This window comes from Chiloscyllium plagiosum, unplaced genomic scaffold, assembly GCF_037043375.1.
Source record: "Chiloscyllium plagiosum isolate Xiang-an unplaced genomic scaffold, Cpla_swu_hap1 HiC_scaffold_49, whole genome shotgun sequence".
NCBI classification, from domain to species: Eukaryota; Metazoa; Chordata; class Chondrichthyes; order Orectolobiformes; family Hemiscylliidae; genus Chiloscyllium; species Chiloscyllium plagiosum.
In genome coordinates, this window is record NW_028270187.1 from 23,921,145 (window position 1) to 23,934,720 (window position 13,576).

At 62.3% G+C, this 13,576-nt stretch overlaps 2 long non-coding RNA genes across 5 annotated transcripts in view; both read left to right on the forward strand.

Annotated features, from left to right (window-relative positions):
- The window catches only part of LOC148135658 (uncharacterized), an 830,866-nt gene that overhangs the window by 634,325 nt on the left and 182,965 nt on the right, over window positions 1-13,576 (forward strand). The gene's annotated exons all lie outside the window — the stretch shown is intronic.
- Window positions 1-13,576, forward strand: part of LOC148135664 (uncharacterized) — a 73,374-nt gene that overhangs the window by 28,627 nt on the left and 31,171 nt on the right. For 2 of the 3 annotated variants that reach the window (XR_015755012.1, XR_015755011.1), the window contains exon 2: window positions 1,068-1,298. This is a non-coding gene — a long non-coding RNA (uncharacterized LOC148135664). Of the gene's footprint in view, window positions 1-443; window positions 1,299-13,576 lie in introns of those variants that run through there. The other variant, XR_015755013.1, reaches the window with a different exon arrangement.

The following is a 13,576-nucleotide window of genomic DNA, read 5'->3' on the forward strand; positions in this document are numbered from 1 at the left end:
AGCATAAACAGACTCAGTGAACATGGCTTGGGCCTGGATGTGGTTAACAGCACAATCTCATTGCTGTAGTTCGTTATGAACACGTCGGTGTCTCAGCAGGTGGAATGAGTGAGCAAACCCTCCTTACACACGGAGCAGGTGAATGGCCTCTCCCTGGTGTGAACTCACTGATGTTTGATGTCAGACGATTGACTGAACCTGGTCCTGCAGTGAGAGCCCCAGAAAGGTTTCTCATCACTGTGAACATGTTGGTGGGACATCAGTTCTCTGGAATCATTAAAGCACTTCCCACAGTTTGGACATTTAAAAGGCCTGGTCTCAGTGTGAACTCACTGGCCTCCCAGTAGAGTGAGTAAATCCCTCCCTAAACACAGCGCAACGAAACGGTCTCACCCTTGTGTGAACTCACTGGTGTTTTTGCACATAGGATATGGTACAGAAGGCCTTCTGATTCGGCTCAGGGGAACAGTCTGGGTTTGCCGATATATCTGCAGCTGGATGACTGAATGAACGCCTTGCCGCAGTCAGAGCAGGTTCTCAGCCTCTACCCAGTGTGATCTCGCTGGTGTGTAGGGAGTTGAAATGATTGCCTGAACTTAATGCCGCAGTGAGAACTCCTGAACGGTCTCTCCTCTGTTCGAATACATCAATGACACATCAGTTGCCCAGAATTTCTATGGCATTTTCCACAGTCTTGTCATTTTAAAAGTTCTTTTATCTGGGTGAACTCTATGGTCTGCCTGCAGTTGAGAAGACTGAGTGAATCCCCTCCCACACTTGGAGCAGATGAATGGTCTTTCCTCAGTGTGAGTGCATTGATGAATTTCCAGTTGAGGTGGGGATTTGAATCCTCCTTCACCGTCCTCATATTCCCAACCTTTCTCCAAGCGTGACTGTGATTATATCTTGACAGTTCAGATGATTTCATCCACACACAGGACGGGTGCACAGTTTCTCCTCACTTGGTGTTTTCTCCTTCCAAGTTCAGAGTTGAATAATATTCCAATCATAAAATCATCAATCTTTCCAATTCTAATATGATACCTGGTTCTGTTTCCTGACCACAGACTGTCCCCTTCACATAATCTGTGAAGCTAATTAAAGAGAAGGAGAGTGAGTGAGAGAAGCCCACAGTCTGACTGAATGGTCCTCCCTGAGACCTGGCTGCAGGGTGAAGTTCTAGGACACTCCTGAAGAGGGCGCGCGATGTCTACCCCAAAGGACACCAGTGCGCAGGCGCCGATTGAGCAGGTTGGAGCATGCGCACATTGACTGAAGGCCCCTTTTTCAGTCTCCAGGTAATGGCGGGGAGAGGGTGGTTCTGGAGGAATAATAGAGCCAGCGGTGGGAGAGGTGGTGCGATCCGTCTTGGTAATACCCAGTAAAGGCCCCGCGAAGTATTAGCGGGTCCCACGGTTTCAGCCCTGAGTTTAATTCCCGGAACCTGGGCCGTGGCCGCCATTTTGTTTGGGACGAGGCGCATGCGCGGTCATACTGGTGACGCACAGCGAGTAGGCGGGGCCTGCGGTCCCAGTGACGGAGACAATGGAGATGGGGCGGGGCCTGTGGGACTGACCCGGGGAGGGGGGGGACAGGCATCCACAGCTCTGGGGGAGGGGGGACAGGCATTCACAGCTCTGGGGGGGAACAGGCATTCACAGCTCTGGGGGAGGGGGGACAGGCATTCACAGCTCTGGGGGAGGGGGGGGGACAGGCATTCACAGCTCTGGGGGAGGGGGGACAGGCATTCACAGCTCTGGGGGAGGGGGGACAGGCATTCACAGCTCTGGGGGAGGGGGGGGACAGGCATTCACAGCTCTGGGGGAGGGGGGACAGGCATTCACAGCTCTGGGGGAGGGGGGACAGGCATTCACAGCTCTGGGGGAGGGGGGGGACAGGCATTCACAGCTCTGGGGGAGGGGGGACAGGCATTCACAGCTCTGGGGGAGGGGGGACAGGCATTCACAGCTCTGGGGGAGGGGGGGGGACAGGCATTCACAGCTCTGGGGGAGGGGGGGGACAGGCATTCACAGCTCTGGGGGAGGGGGGACAGGCATTCACAGCTCTGGGGGAGGGGGGGGGACAGGCATTCACAGCTCTGGGGGAGGGGGGACAGACATTCACAGCTCTGGGGGGGGACAGGCATTCACAGCTCTGGGGGAGGGGGGACAGGCATTCACAGCTCGGGGGGGGGACAGGCATTCACAGCTCTGGGGGGGGGACAGGCATTCACAGCTCTGGGGGGGGCAGGCATTCACAGCTCTGGGGGAGGGGGGACAGGCATTCACCGCTCTAGGGGTGGGGGGACAGGCATTCACAGCTCTGGGGGTGGGAGGACAGGCATTCACAGCTCTGGGGGAGGACAGGCATTCACAGCTCTGGAGGAGGGGGTGGACAGGCATTCACAGCTCTACGGGGGGGGGGTCAGTCATTTACAGCTCTGGGGTGGGAACAGGCATTCATAGCTCTGGGGGGGGGAACAGGCATTCACAGCTCGGGGGGGGGGGGGGGACAGGCATTCACAGCTCTGGGGGGGGCAGGCATTCACAGCTCTGGGGGAGGGGGGACAGGCATTCACCGCTCTAGGGGTGGGGGGACAGGCATTCACAGCTCTGGGGGTGGGAGGACAGGCATTCACAGCTCTGGGGGAGGACAGGCATTCACAGCTCTGGAGGAGGGGGTGGACAGGCATTCACAGCTCTGCGGGCGGGGGGGGTCAGTCATTTACAGCTCTGGGGTGGGAACAGGCATTCATAGCTCTGGGGGGGGGAACAGGCATTCACAGCTCTGGGGGAGCGGGGGACAGGCATTCACAGCTCTGGGGGAGGGGATGGACAGGCATTTACAGCTCTGGGGTGGGAACAGGCATTCACAGCTCTGGGGGGGGACATGCATTCACAGCTCTGGGGGAGGGGGGACAGGCATTCACAGCTCTGGGTGGGGGGGGGACAGGCATTCACAGCTCTGTGGGTAGGAGGACAGGCATTTACAGCTCTGGTGGGGGACAGACATTCACAGATCTAAGGGAGGTGGGGACAGGCATTCACAGCTCTGGGGGAGGGGGGGACAGGTATTCACAGCTCTGGGGGAGGGGGGGGGCAGGCATTCACAGCTCTAGGGATGGGGGAACAGGCATTCACAGCTCTGGGGGAGGGGGGGACAGGCATTCACAGCTCTGGGGGAGGGGGGACAGGCATTCACAGCTCTGGGGGGGGGCAGGCGTTCACAGCTCGGGGGGAGGGGGAACAGGCATTCACAGCTCTGGGGGGAACAGGCATTCACAGCTCTGGGGGAGGTGGAGGACAGGCATTCACAGCTCTGGGGGAGGGGGGACAGGCAATCACAGCTCTGGGGGAGGGGGACAGTCATTCACAGCTCTACGGGTGGGGGGTACAGGCATTCACAGCTCTGGGGGAGGGGTGGCAGGCATTCACAGCTATAGGGGTGGGGGGGACAGGCATTCAAGTTCTGGGGGAGGGGGCACAGGCATTCACAGCTCTGGGGGAGGGGGACAGGCATTCACAACTCTGAGGGTGGGGGGGACAGGCATTCACAGCTCTTGGGGAGGGGGGACAGGCATTCACCGCTCGAGTGGTGGGGGGAAAGGCATTCACAGCTCTGGGGTGGGAGGACAGACATTCACAGCTCTGGGGGGTGACAGGCATTCACAGTTCTGGGGGGTGACAGGCATTCACAGCTCTGGGGGGGGGGGCGTACAGGTATTCACAGCTGTGGGGGGGAACAGGCATTCACAGCTCTGGGGGAGGGGGGACAGGCATTCACAGCTCTGGGTGGGGGGGGGCACGCATTCACAGCTCTGTGGGTAGGGGGACAGGCATTTACAGCTCTGGTGGGGGACAGACATTCACAGATCTAAGGGAGGTGGGGACAGGCATTCACAGCTCTGGGGGAGGGGGGGACAGGTATTCACAGCTCTGGGGGAGGGGGGGGCAGGCATTCACAGCTCTAGGGATGGGGGAACAGGCATTCACAGCTCTGGGGGAGGGGGGGACAGGCATTCACAGCTCTGGGGGTGGGGGGGACAGGCATTCACAGCTCTGCGGGAGGGGGGGCAGGCATTCACCGCTCTAGGGGTGGGGGGAACAGGCATTCACAGCTCTGGGGGAGGGTGGGGACAGGCATTCACAGCTCTAGGGGTGGTGGGACAGGCATTCACAGCTCTGGGGGAGGGGGGACAGGCATTCACAGCTCTGGGGGAGGGGGGGGACAGGTATTCACAGCTCGGGGAGGGGGGACAGGCATGCTCAACTCTGGGGGTGGGGGGACAGGCATTCACAGCTCTGGGGGGAACAGGCATTCACAGCTCTGGGGGTGGGGGGGGGGCTGACATTCCCAGCTCTGGGGGTGGTGGGGACAGGCATTCACAGCTCTGGGGGAGGGGGGGACAGGCAATCAAAGCTCTGCGGGTGGGGGGGGCAGTCATTCACAGCTCTAGGGGTGGGGAGGACAGGCATTCACAGCTCTGGGGGAGGGGGTGACAGGCATTCACAGCTCTGAGGGAGGGGGGGACAGGTATTCACAGCTCTGGGGGAGGGCGGGCAGGCATTTACAGCTCTAGGGGTGGGGGGACAGGCATTCACAGCTCTGGGGGAGGGGGGACAGGCATTCACAGCTCTGGGGGTGGGGGGGACAGGCATTCACAGCTCTGGGGGAGGGAGGCAGGCATTCACAGCTCTAGGGGTGGGTGGACAAGCATTCACAGCTCTGGGGGAGGGGGGCAGGCATTCACAGCTCTGCGGGGGTGGGGGTACAGGAATTCACACCTCTGGGGGAGGGGGGCAGGCATTCACAGCTCTGGGGGGGTGGGGGGACAGGCATGCACAACTCGGGGGGTGGGGGGACAGGCATTCACAGCTCTGGGGGAGGGGGGACAGTCATTCACAGCTCTGGGGGTGGGGGGTGCTGACATTCCCAGCTCTGGGGGTGGGGGGGACAGGCATTCACAGCTCTGGTGGAGGGGGGACAGGCATTCACAGCTCTAGGGGAGGGGGGGACAGGTATTCACAGCTCTGGGGGTGGGGGGGCAGGCATGCACAGCTCTGGCGGAGGAGGGGACAGATATCCTCAGCTCTGGGGGTGGGGGGAACAGACATTCACAGCTCTGGGGTAGGGGGGGCAAGCATTCACCGCTCTAAGGGTGGGGGGACAGGCATTCACAGCTCTGGGGGAGGGGGGACAGGCATTCACAGCTCTGGGGGTGGGGGGAACAGGCATTCACAGCTCTGGGGGTGGGGGGACAGGCATTCACAGCTCTAGGGGTGGGGGGACAGGCATTCACAGCTCTGGGGGAGGGGGGACAGGCATTCACAGCTCTAGGGGTGGGGGGGACAGGCATTCACAGCTGTGGGGGGGGGGGACAGGCATTCACCGCTGTAGGGGTGGGGGGACAGGCATTCACAGCTCTGGGGTTGGGAGGACAGGCATTCACAGCTCTGGGGGAGGTGGGGGATAGGCTTTCACAGCTCTGAGGGTGGGGGGACAGGCATTCACAGCTCTGTGGGAGGGGGGACAGGCATTCACCGCTCTAGGGGTGGGGGGAAAGGCATTCACAGCTCTGGGATGGGAGGACAGACATTCACAGCTCTGGGGGGTGACAGGCATTCATAGCTCTGGGGGAGGGGGGTACAGGTTTTCACAGCTCTGGGGGGGAACAGGCATTCACAGCTCTGTGGGAGGGGGGACAGGCATTCACAGCTCTGGGGGGTGGACAGGCATTCACAGCTCTGGGGGAGATGGGGGACAGGCATTCACAGCTCTGGGGGAGGGGGACAGGCATTCACAGCTCTGGGGAAGGGGGGACAGGCTTTCACAGCTCTGGGGGTGGGTGGCAGGCATTCACAGCACTGGGGGAGGGGGGCAGGCATTCACAGCTCCATGGTGGGTGGACAGGCATTCACAGCTCTGGGGGAGGGGGGGCAGGCATTCACAGCTCTGGGGGGGTGGGGGGACAGGCATGCACAACTCTGGGGTTGGCGGGACAGGCATTCACAGCTCTGGGGGAGGGGGACAGGCATTCACAGCTCTGGGGGTGGGGTGGACTAACATTCCCAGCTCTGGGGGTGGGGGGGACAGGCATTTACAGCTCTGGTGGAGGGGGGACAGCCATTCACAGCTCTGGGGGAGGAGGGACAGGTATTCACAGCTCTGGGGGAGGGGGGCAGGCATGCACAGCTCTGACGGAGGAGGGGACAGATATCCACAGCTCTGGGGGTGGGGGGAACAGACATTCACAGCTCTGGGGGAGGGGGGACAAGCATTCACCGCTCTAAGGGTGGGGGGACAGGCATTCACAGCTCTGGGGGAGGGGGGACAGGCATTCACAGCTCTGGGGGAGGGGGGACAGGCATTCACAGCTCTGGGGGTGGGGGGAACAGGCATTCACAGCTCTGGGGGTGGGGGGACAGGCATTCACAGCTCTAGGGGTGGGGGGACAGGCATTCACAGCTCTGGGGGAGGGGGGACAGGCATTCACAGCTCTAGGGGTGGGGGGGACAGGCATTCACAGCTGTGGGGGAGGGGGACAGGCATTCACCACTGTAGGGGTGGGGGGACAGGCATTCACAGCTCTGGGGTTGGGAGGACAGGCATTCACAGCTCTGGGGAGGGGGGCAGGTATTCACAGCTCTGGGGGAGTTGGGGGATAGGCTTTCACAGCTCTGAGGGTGGGGGGACAGGCATTCACAGCTCTGGGGGAGGGGGACAGGCATTCACAGCTCTGGGGGAGGGGGACAGGCATTCACAGCTCTGGGGAGGGGGGCAGGTATTCACAGCTCTGGGGGCGGGGGGGAAAGGCATTCACAGCTCTGGGTGGGTGGATAGGCATTCACAGCTCTGGGGGTGGGGGGGACAGGCATTCACAGCTTTGGGGGAGGGGTGACAGGTATTCACAGCTCTGGGGGAGGGGGACAGGCATTCACAGCTCTGGGGGAGGTGGGGACAAGCATTCACAGCTCTCGGGGTGTGGGGGGACAGGCATTCACAGTTCTGGGGGTGGGGGGGCAGGCATTCACAGCTCTGGGGGAGGACAGGCATTCACAGCTCTGGAGGAGGGGGTGGACAGGCATTCACAGCTCTGCGGGGGGGGGGACAGTCATTTACAGCTCTGGGGTGGGAACAGGCATTCATAGCTCTGGGGGGGGGAACAGGCATTCACAGCTCGGGGGGGGGGACAGGCATTCACAGCTCTGGGGGGGGCAGGCATTCACAGCTCTGGGGGAGGGGGGACAGGCATTCACCGCTCTAGGGGTGGGGGGACAGGCATTCACAGCTCTGGGGGTGGGAGGACAGGCATTCACAGCTCTGGGGGAGGACAGGCATTCACAACTCTGGAGGAGGGGGTGGACAGGCATTCACAGCTCTGCGGGGGGGGGGACAGTCATTTACAGCTCTGGGGTGGGAACAGGCATTCATAGCTCTGGGGGGGGGAACAGGCATTCACAGCTCTGGGGGAGCGGGGGACAGGCATTCACAGCTCTGGGGGAGGGGATGGACAGGCATTTACAGCTCTGGGGTGGGAACAGGCATTCACAGCTCGGGGGGGGACATGCATTCACAGCTCTGGGGGAGGGGGGACAGGCATTCACAGCTCTGGGTGGGGGGGGACAGGCATTCACAGCTCTGTGGGTAGGAGGACAGGCATTTACAGCTCTGGTGGGGGACAGACATTCACAGATCTAAGGGAGGTGGGGACAGGCATTCACAGCTCTGGGGGAGGGGGGGACAGGTATTCACAGCTCTGGGGGAGGGGGGGGGCAGGCATTCACAGCTCTAGGGATGGGGGAACAGGCATTCACAGCTCTGGGGGAGGGGGGGACAGGCATTCACAGCTCTGGGGGAGGGGGGACAGGCATTCACAGCTCTGGGGGGGGGCAGGCGTTCACAGCTCGGGGGGAGGGGGAACAGGCATTCACAGCTCTGGGGGGAACAGGCATTCACAGCTCTGGGGGAGGTGGAGGACAGGCATTCACAGCTCTGGGGGAGGGGGGACAGGCAATCACAGCTCTGGGGGAGGGGGACAGTCATTCACAGCTCTACGGGTGGGGGGTACAGGCATTCACAGCTCTGGGGGAGGGGTGGCAGGCATTCACAGCTATAGGGGTGGGGGGGACAGGCATTCAAGTTCTGGGGGAGGGGGCACAGGCATTCACTGCTCTGGGGGAGGGGGACAGGCATTCACAACTCTGAGGGTGGGGGGGACAGGCATTCACAGCTCTTGGGGAGGGGGGACAGGCATTCACCGCTCGAGTGGTGGGGGGAGAGGCATTCACAGCTCTGGGGTGGGAGGACAGACATTCACAGCTCTGGGGGGTGACAGGCATTCACAGTTCTGGGGGGTGACAGGCATTCACAGCTCTGGGGGGGGTACAGGTATTCACAGCTGTGGGGGGGAACAGGCATTCACAGCTCTGGGGGAGGGGGGACAGGCATTCACAGCTCTGGGTGGGGGGGGGGGACACGCATTCACAGCTCTGTGGGTAGGAGGACAGGCATTTACAGCTCTGGTGGGGGACAGACATTCACAGATCTAAGGGAGGTGGGGACAGGCATTCACAGCTCTGGGGGAGGGGGGGACAGGTATTCACAGCTCTGGGGGAGGGGGGGCAGGCATTCACAGCTCTAGGGATGGGGGAACAGGCATTCACAGCTCTGGGGGAGGGGGGGACAGGCATTCACAGCTCTGGGGGTGGGGGGGACAGGCATTCACAGCTCTGCGGGAGGGGGGGCAGGCATTCACCGCTCTAGGGGTGGGGGGAACAGGCATTCACAGCTCTGGGGGAGGGTGGGCAGGCATTCACAGCTCTAGGGGTGGTGGGACAGGCATTCACAGCTCTGGGGGAGGGGGGACAGGCATTCACAGCTCTGGGGGAGGGGGGGGACAGGTATTCACAGCTCGGGGAGGGGGGACAGGCATGCTCAACTCTGGGGGTGGGGGGACAGGCATTCACAGCTCTGGGGGGAACAGGCATTCACAGCTCTGGGGGTGGGGGGGGGGCTGACATTCCCAGCTCTAGGGGTGGTGGGGACAGGCATTCACAGCTCTGGGGGAGGGGGGGACAGGCAATCAAAGCTCTGCGGGTGGGGGGGGCAGTCATTCACAGCTCTAGGGGTGGGGAGGACAGGCATTCACAGCTCTGGGGGAGGGGGTGACAGGCATTCACAGCTCTGAGGGAGGGGGGGACAGGCATTCACAGCTCTGGGGGTGGGGGGGACTAACATTCCCAGCTCTGGGGGTGGGGGGGACAGGCATTTACAGCTCTGGTGGAGGGGGGACAGCCATTCACAGCTCTGGGGGAGGAGGGACAGGTATTCACAGCTCTGGGGGAGGGGGGCAGGCATGCACAGCTCTGACGGAGGAGGGGACAGATATCCACAGCTCTGGGGGTGGGGGGAACAGACATTCACAGCTCTGGGGGAGGGGGGACAAGCATTCACCGCTCTAAGGGTGGGTGGACAGGCATTCACAGCTCTGGGGGAGGGGGGACAGGCATTCACAGCTCTGGGGGAGGGGGGACAGGCATTCACAGCTCTGGGGGTGGGGGGAACAGGCATTCACAGCTCTGGGGGTGGGGGGACAGGCATTCACAGCTCTAGGGGTGGGGGGACAGGCATTCACAGCTCTGGGGGAGGGGGGACAGGCATTCACAGCTCTAGGGGTGGGGGGGACAGGCATTCACAGCTGTGGGGGAGGGGGACAGGCATTCACCACTGTAGGGGTGGGGGGACAGGCATTCACAGCTCTGGGGAGGGGGGCAGGTATTCACAGCTCTGGGGGAGTTGGGGGATAGGCTTTCACAGCTCTGAGGGTGGGGGGACAGGCATTCACAGCTCTGGGGGAGGGGGACAGGCATTCACAGCTCTGGGGGAGGGGGACAGGCATTCACAGCTCTGGGGAGGGGGGCAGGTATTCACAGCTCTGGGGGCGGGGGGGAAAGGCATTCACAGCTCTGGGTGGGTGGATAGGCATTCACAGCTCTGGGGGTGGGGGGGACAGGCATTCACAGCTTTGGGGGAGGGGTGACAGGTATTCACAGCTCTGGGGGAGGGGGACAGGCATTCACAGCTCTGGGGGAGGTGGGGGACAAGCATTCACAGCTCTGGGGGTGTGGGGGGACAGGCATTCACAGTTCTGGGGGTGGGGGGGCAGGCATTCACAGCTCTGGGGGAGGACAGGCATTCACAGCTCTGGAGGAGGGGGTGGACAGGCATTCACAGCTCTGCGGGGGGGGGGGACAGTCATTTACAGCTCTGGGGTGGGAACAGGCATTCATAGCTCTGGGGGGGGGAACAGGCATTCACAGCTCGGGGGGGGGGGACAGGCATTCACAGCTCTGGGGGGGGCAGGCATTCACAGCTCTGGGGGAGGGGGGACAGGCATTCACCGCTCTAGGGGTGGGGGGACAGGCATTCACAGCTCTGGGGGTGGGAGGACAGGCATTCACAGCTCTGGGGGAGGACAGGCATTCACAGCTCTGGAGGAGGGGGTGGACAGGCATTCACAGCTCTGCGGGGGGGGGACAGTCATTTACAGCTCTGGGGGTGGGGGGACAGGCATTCACAGCTCTGGCGGTGGGAGGACAGGCATTCACAGCTCTGGGGGAGGACAGTCATTCACAGCTCTGGGGGTGGGGGAGACAGACATTCACAGCTCTGGGGTTGGGGCTGTCAGGCATTCACAGCTCTGGGGGAGGGGGGACAGGTATTCACAGCTCTGGGGGTGGGTGTGGATAGGCATTCACAGCTCTGGGGGCGCGGACAGGTATTCACAGCTCTGGGGGTAGGGGGACAGGCATTCACAGCTCTAGCGGTGGGGGGTTACAGGCATTCACAGCACTGGGGGAGGGGGGCAGGCATTCACAGCTCTAGGGGTGGGGGGGACAGGCATTCACAGCTCTGGGGGAGGGGGGACAGGCATTCACAGCACTGGGGGTGGGGGTGACAGGCATTCACAGCTCTGGGGGGGGGAACAGGCATTCACAGATCTGGGGGTGTGGGGACAGGCATTCACAGCTCTGGGGGAGGGGGGAACAGGCATTTACAGCTCTGGGGGAGGGGGGACAGGCATTCACAGCTCTGGGGGGGGAACAGGCATTTACAGCACTGGGGTGGGACCAGGCATTCAGAGCTCTGGGGGGGGGTGGGGGGCAGGCATTCACAGCTCTGGGGGAGGGGATGGACAGGCATTCGCAGCTCTGGGGGGGAACAGGCATTTAGAGCTCTGGGGGAGGGGGGTCCGGCATTCACAGCTCTGGGGGGTGACAGGCATTCACAGCTCTGGGGGGGGTACAGGCATTCACAGCTCTGGGGGGGTACAGGCATTCACAGCTCTGCAGGGGTACAGGCATTCACAGCTCTGGGGGGGAACAGGCATTCACAGCTCTGGGGGAGGGGGGGACAGGCATTCACAGCTCTTGGGGGGGCAGGCATTCACAGCTCTGGGGGAGGTGGGTGACAGGCATTCACAGCTCTGTGGGAGGGGGCACAGGCATTCACAGCTCTGGGGGAGGGGGGACAGGCAATCACATCTCTGGGGGAGGGGGGACAGTCATTCACAGCTCTAGCGGTGGGGGGGGTACAGGCATTCACTGCTCTGGGGGAGGGGGGCAGGCATTCACAGCTCTGGGGGAGGGGGGACAGGCATTTACAGCTCTGGGGGAGGGGGGCAGGCATTCACAGCTCTGGGGGGGAATAGGCATTCACAGCTCTGGGGGGGAACAGGCATTTACAGCTCTGGGGGAGGGGGGGACAAGCATTCACAGCTCTGGGGGAGGGGGAGCAGGCATTCACAGCTCAGGTGAGGGGATGGACAGGCATTCGCCGCTCTGGGGGGGGAACAGGCTTTTACAGCTCTGGGGTGGGAACCGGCATTCAGAGCTCTGGGGGGGGGTACAGGCATTCACAGCTCTGGGGGGTACAGGCATTCACAGCTCTGGGGGAGTACAGGCATTCACAGCTCTGGGGGGGTACAGGTATTCACAGCTCTGGGGGAGGGGGGACAGGCATTCACAGCTCTGGGGGGGGGCAGGCATTCACAGCTCTCGGGGAGGTGGGGGACAGGCATTCACAGCTCTGGGGGAGGGAGGACAGGCATTCACAGCTCTGGGGGAGGGGGGACAGACATTCACAGCTCTGGGGGAGGGAGGACAGGCATTCACAGCTCTAGCGGTGGGGGGGTACAGGCATTCACAGCTCTGGGGGAGGGGGGCAGGCATTCACAGCTCTGGGGGAGGGGGGTACAGGCATTTACAGCTCTGGGGGAGGGGGGGACAGGCATTCACAGCTCAGTGGGGTGGATCAGGCATTTACAGCACTGGGGTGGGAACAGGCATTCAGAGCTCTGGGGGAGGGGGGACAGGCATTCACAGCTCTGGGGGAGGGAGGACAGGCATTCACAGCTCTAGCGGTGGGGGGGTACAGGCATTCACAGCTCTGGGGGAGGGGGTACAGGCATTCACAGCTCTGGGGGGTGACAGGCATTCACAGCTCTGGGGGGGTACAGGCATTCACAGTTCTGGGGGGGGAACAGGCATTCACAGCTCTCGGGGAGGCGAGGACAGAGAATCACAGCTCTGGGGGGACAGGCATTCACAGCTCTGGGGGAGGTGGGGGACAGGCATTCACAGCCCTCGGGGAGGGAGGACAGAGAATCACAGCTCTGGGGTAGGGGGGTCAGTGATTCACAGCTCTGGGGAGGGTGGACAGGCATTCACAGCTCGGGGGGGTCAGTCATTCACAGCTCTGGGGGAGGGGGGGACAGGCATTCACAGCTCTGGGGGAGGGGGTTACAGGCATTCACAGATCTGGGGGGTGACAGGCATTCACAGCTCTGGGGGGGTACAGGCATTCACAGCTCTTGGGGGGGAACAGGCATTCACAGCTCTCGGGGAGGGAGGACAGAGAATCACAGCTCTGGGGGGACAGGCATTCACAGCTCTGGGGGAGGTGGGGGACAGGCATTCACAGCTCGGGGGGGAACAGGCATTTACAGCTCTGGGGTGGGAACCGGCATTCACAGCTCTGGGGGAGGGGGGGACAGGCATTCACAGCTCTGGGGGAGGGTGTTACAGGCATTCACAGATCTGGGGGGTGACAGGCATTCACAGCTCTGGGGGGGTACAGGCATTCACAGCTCTGGGGGGGGAACAGGCATTCACAGCTCTCGGGGAGGGAGGACAGAGAATCACAGCTCTGAGGGGACAGGCATTCACAGCTCTGGGGGAGGTGGGGGACAGGCATTCACAGCTCTGGGGGAGGGGGGGACAGGCATTCACAACTTTGGGGGAGGGGATGGACAGGCATTCACAGCTCGGGGGGGAGACAGGCATTCACAGCTCTGGGGGAGGGGGGGCAGGCATTCACAGCTCTGGGGGAGGGGGGTACAGGCATTCACAGCTCTGGGGGGTGACAGGCATTCACAGCTCTGGGGGGGTACAGGCATTCACAGCTCTGGGGGGGGAACAGGCATTCACAGCTCTCGGGGAGGGAGGACAGAGAATCACAGCTCTGGGGGGACAGGCATTCACAGCTCTGGGGGAGGTGGGGGACAGGCATTCACAGC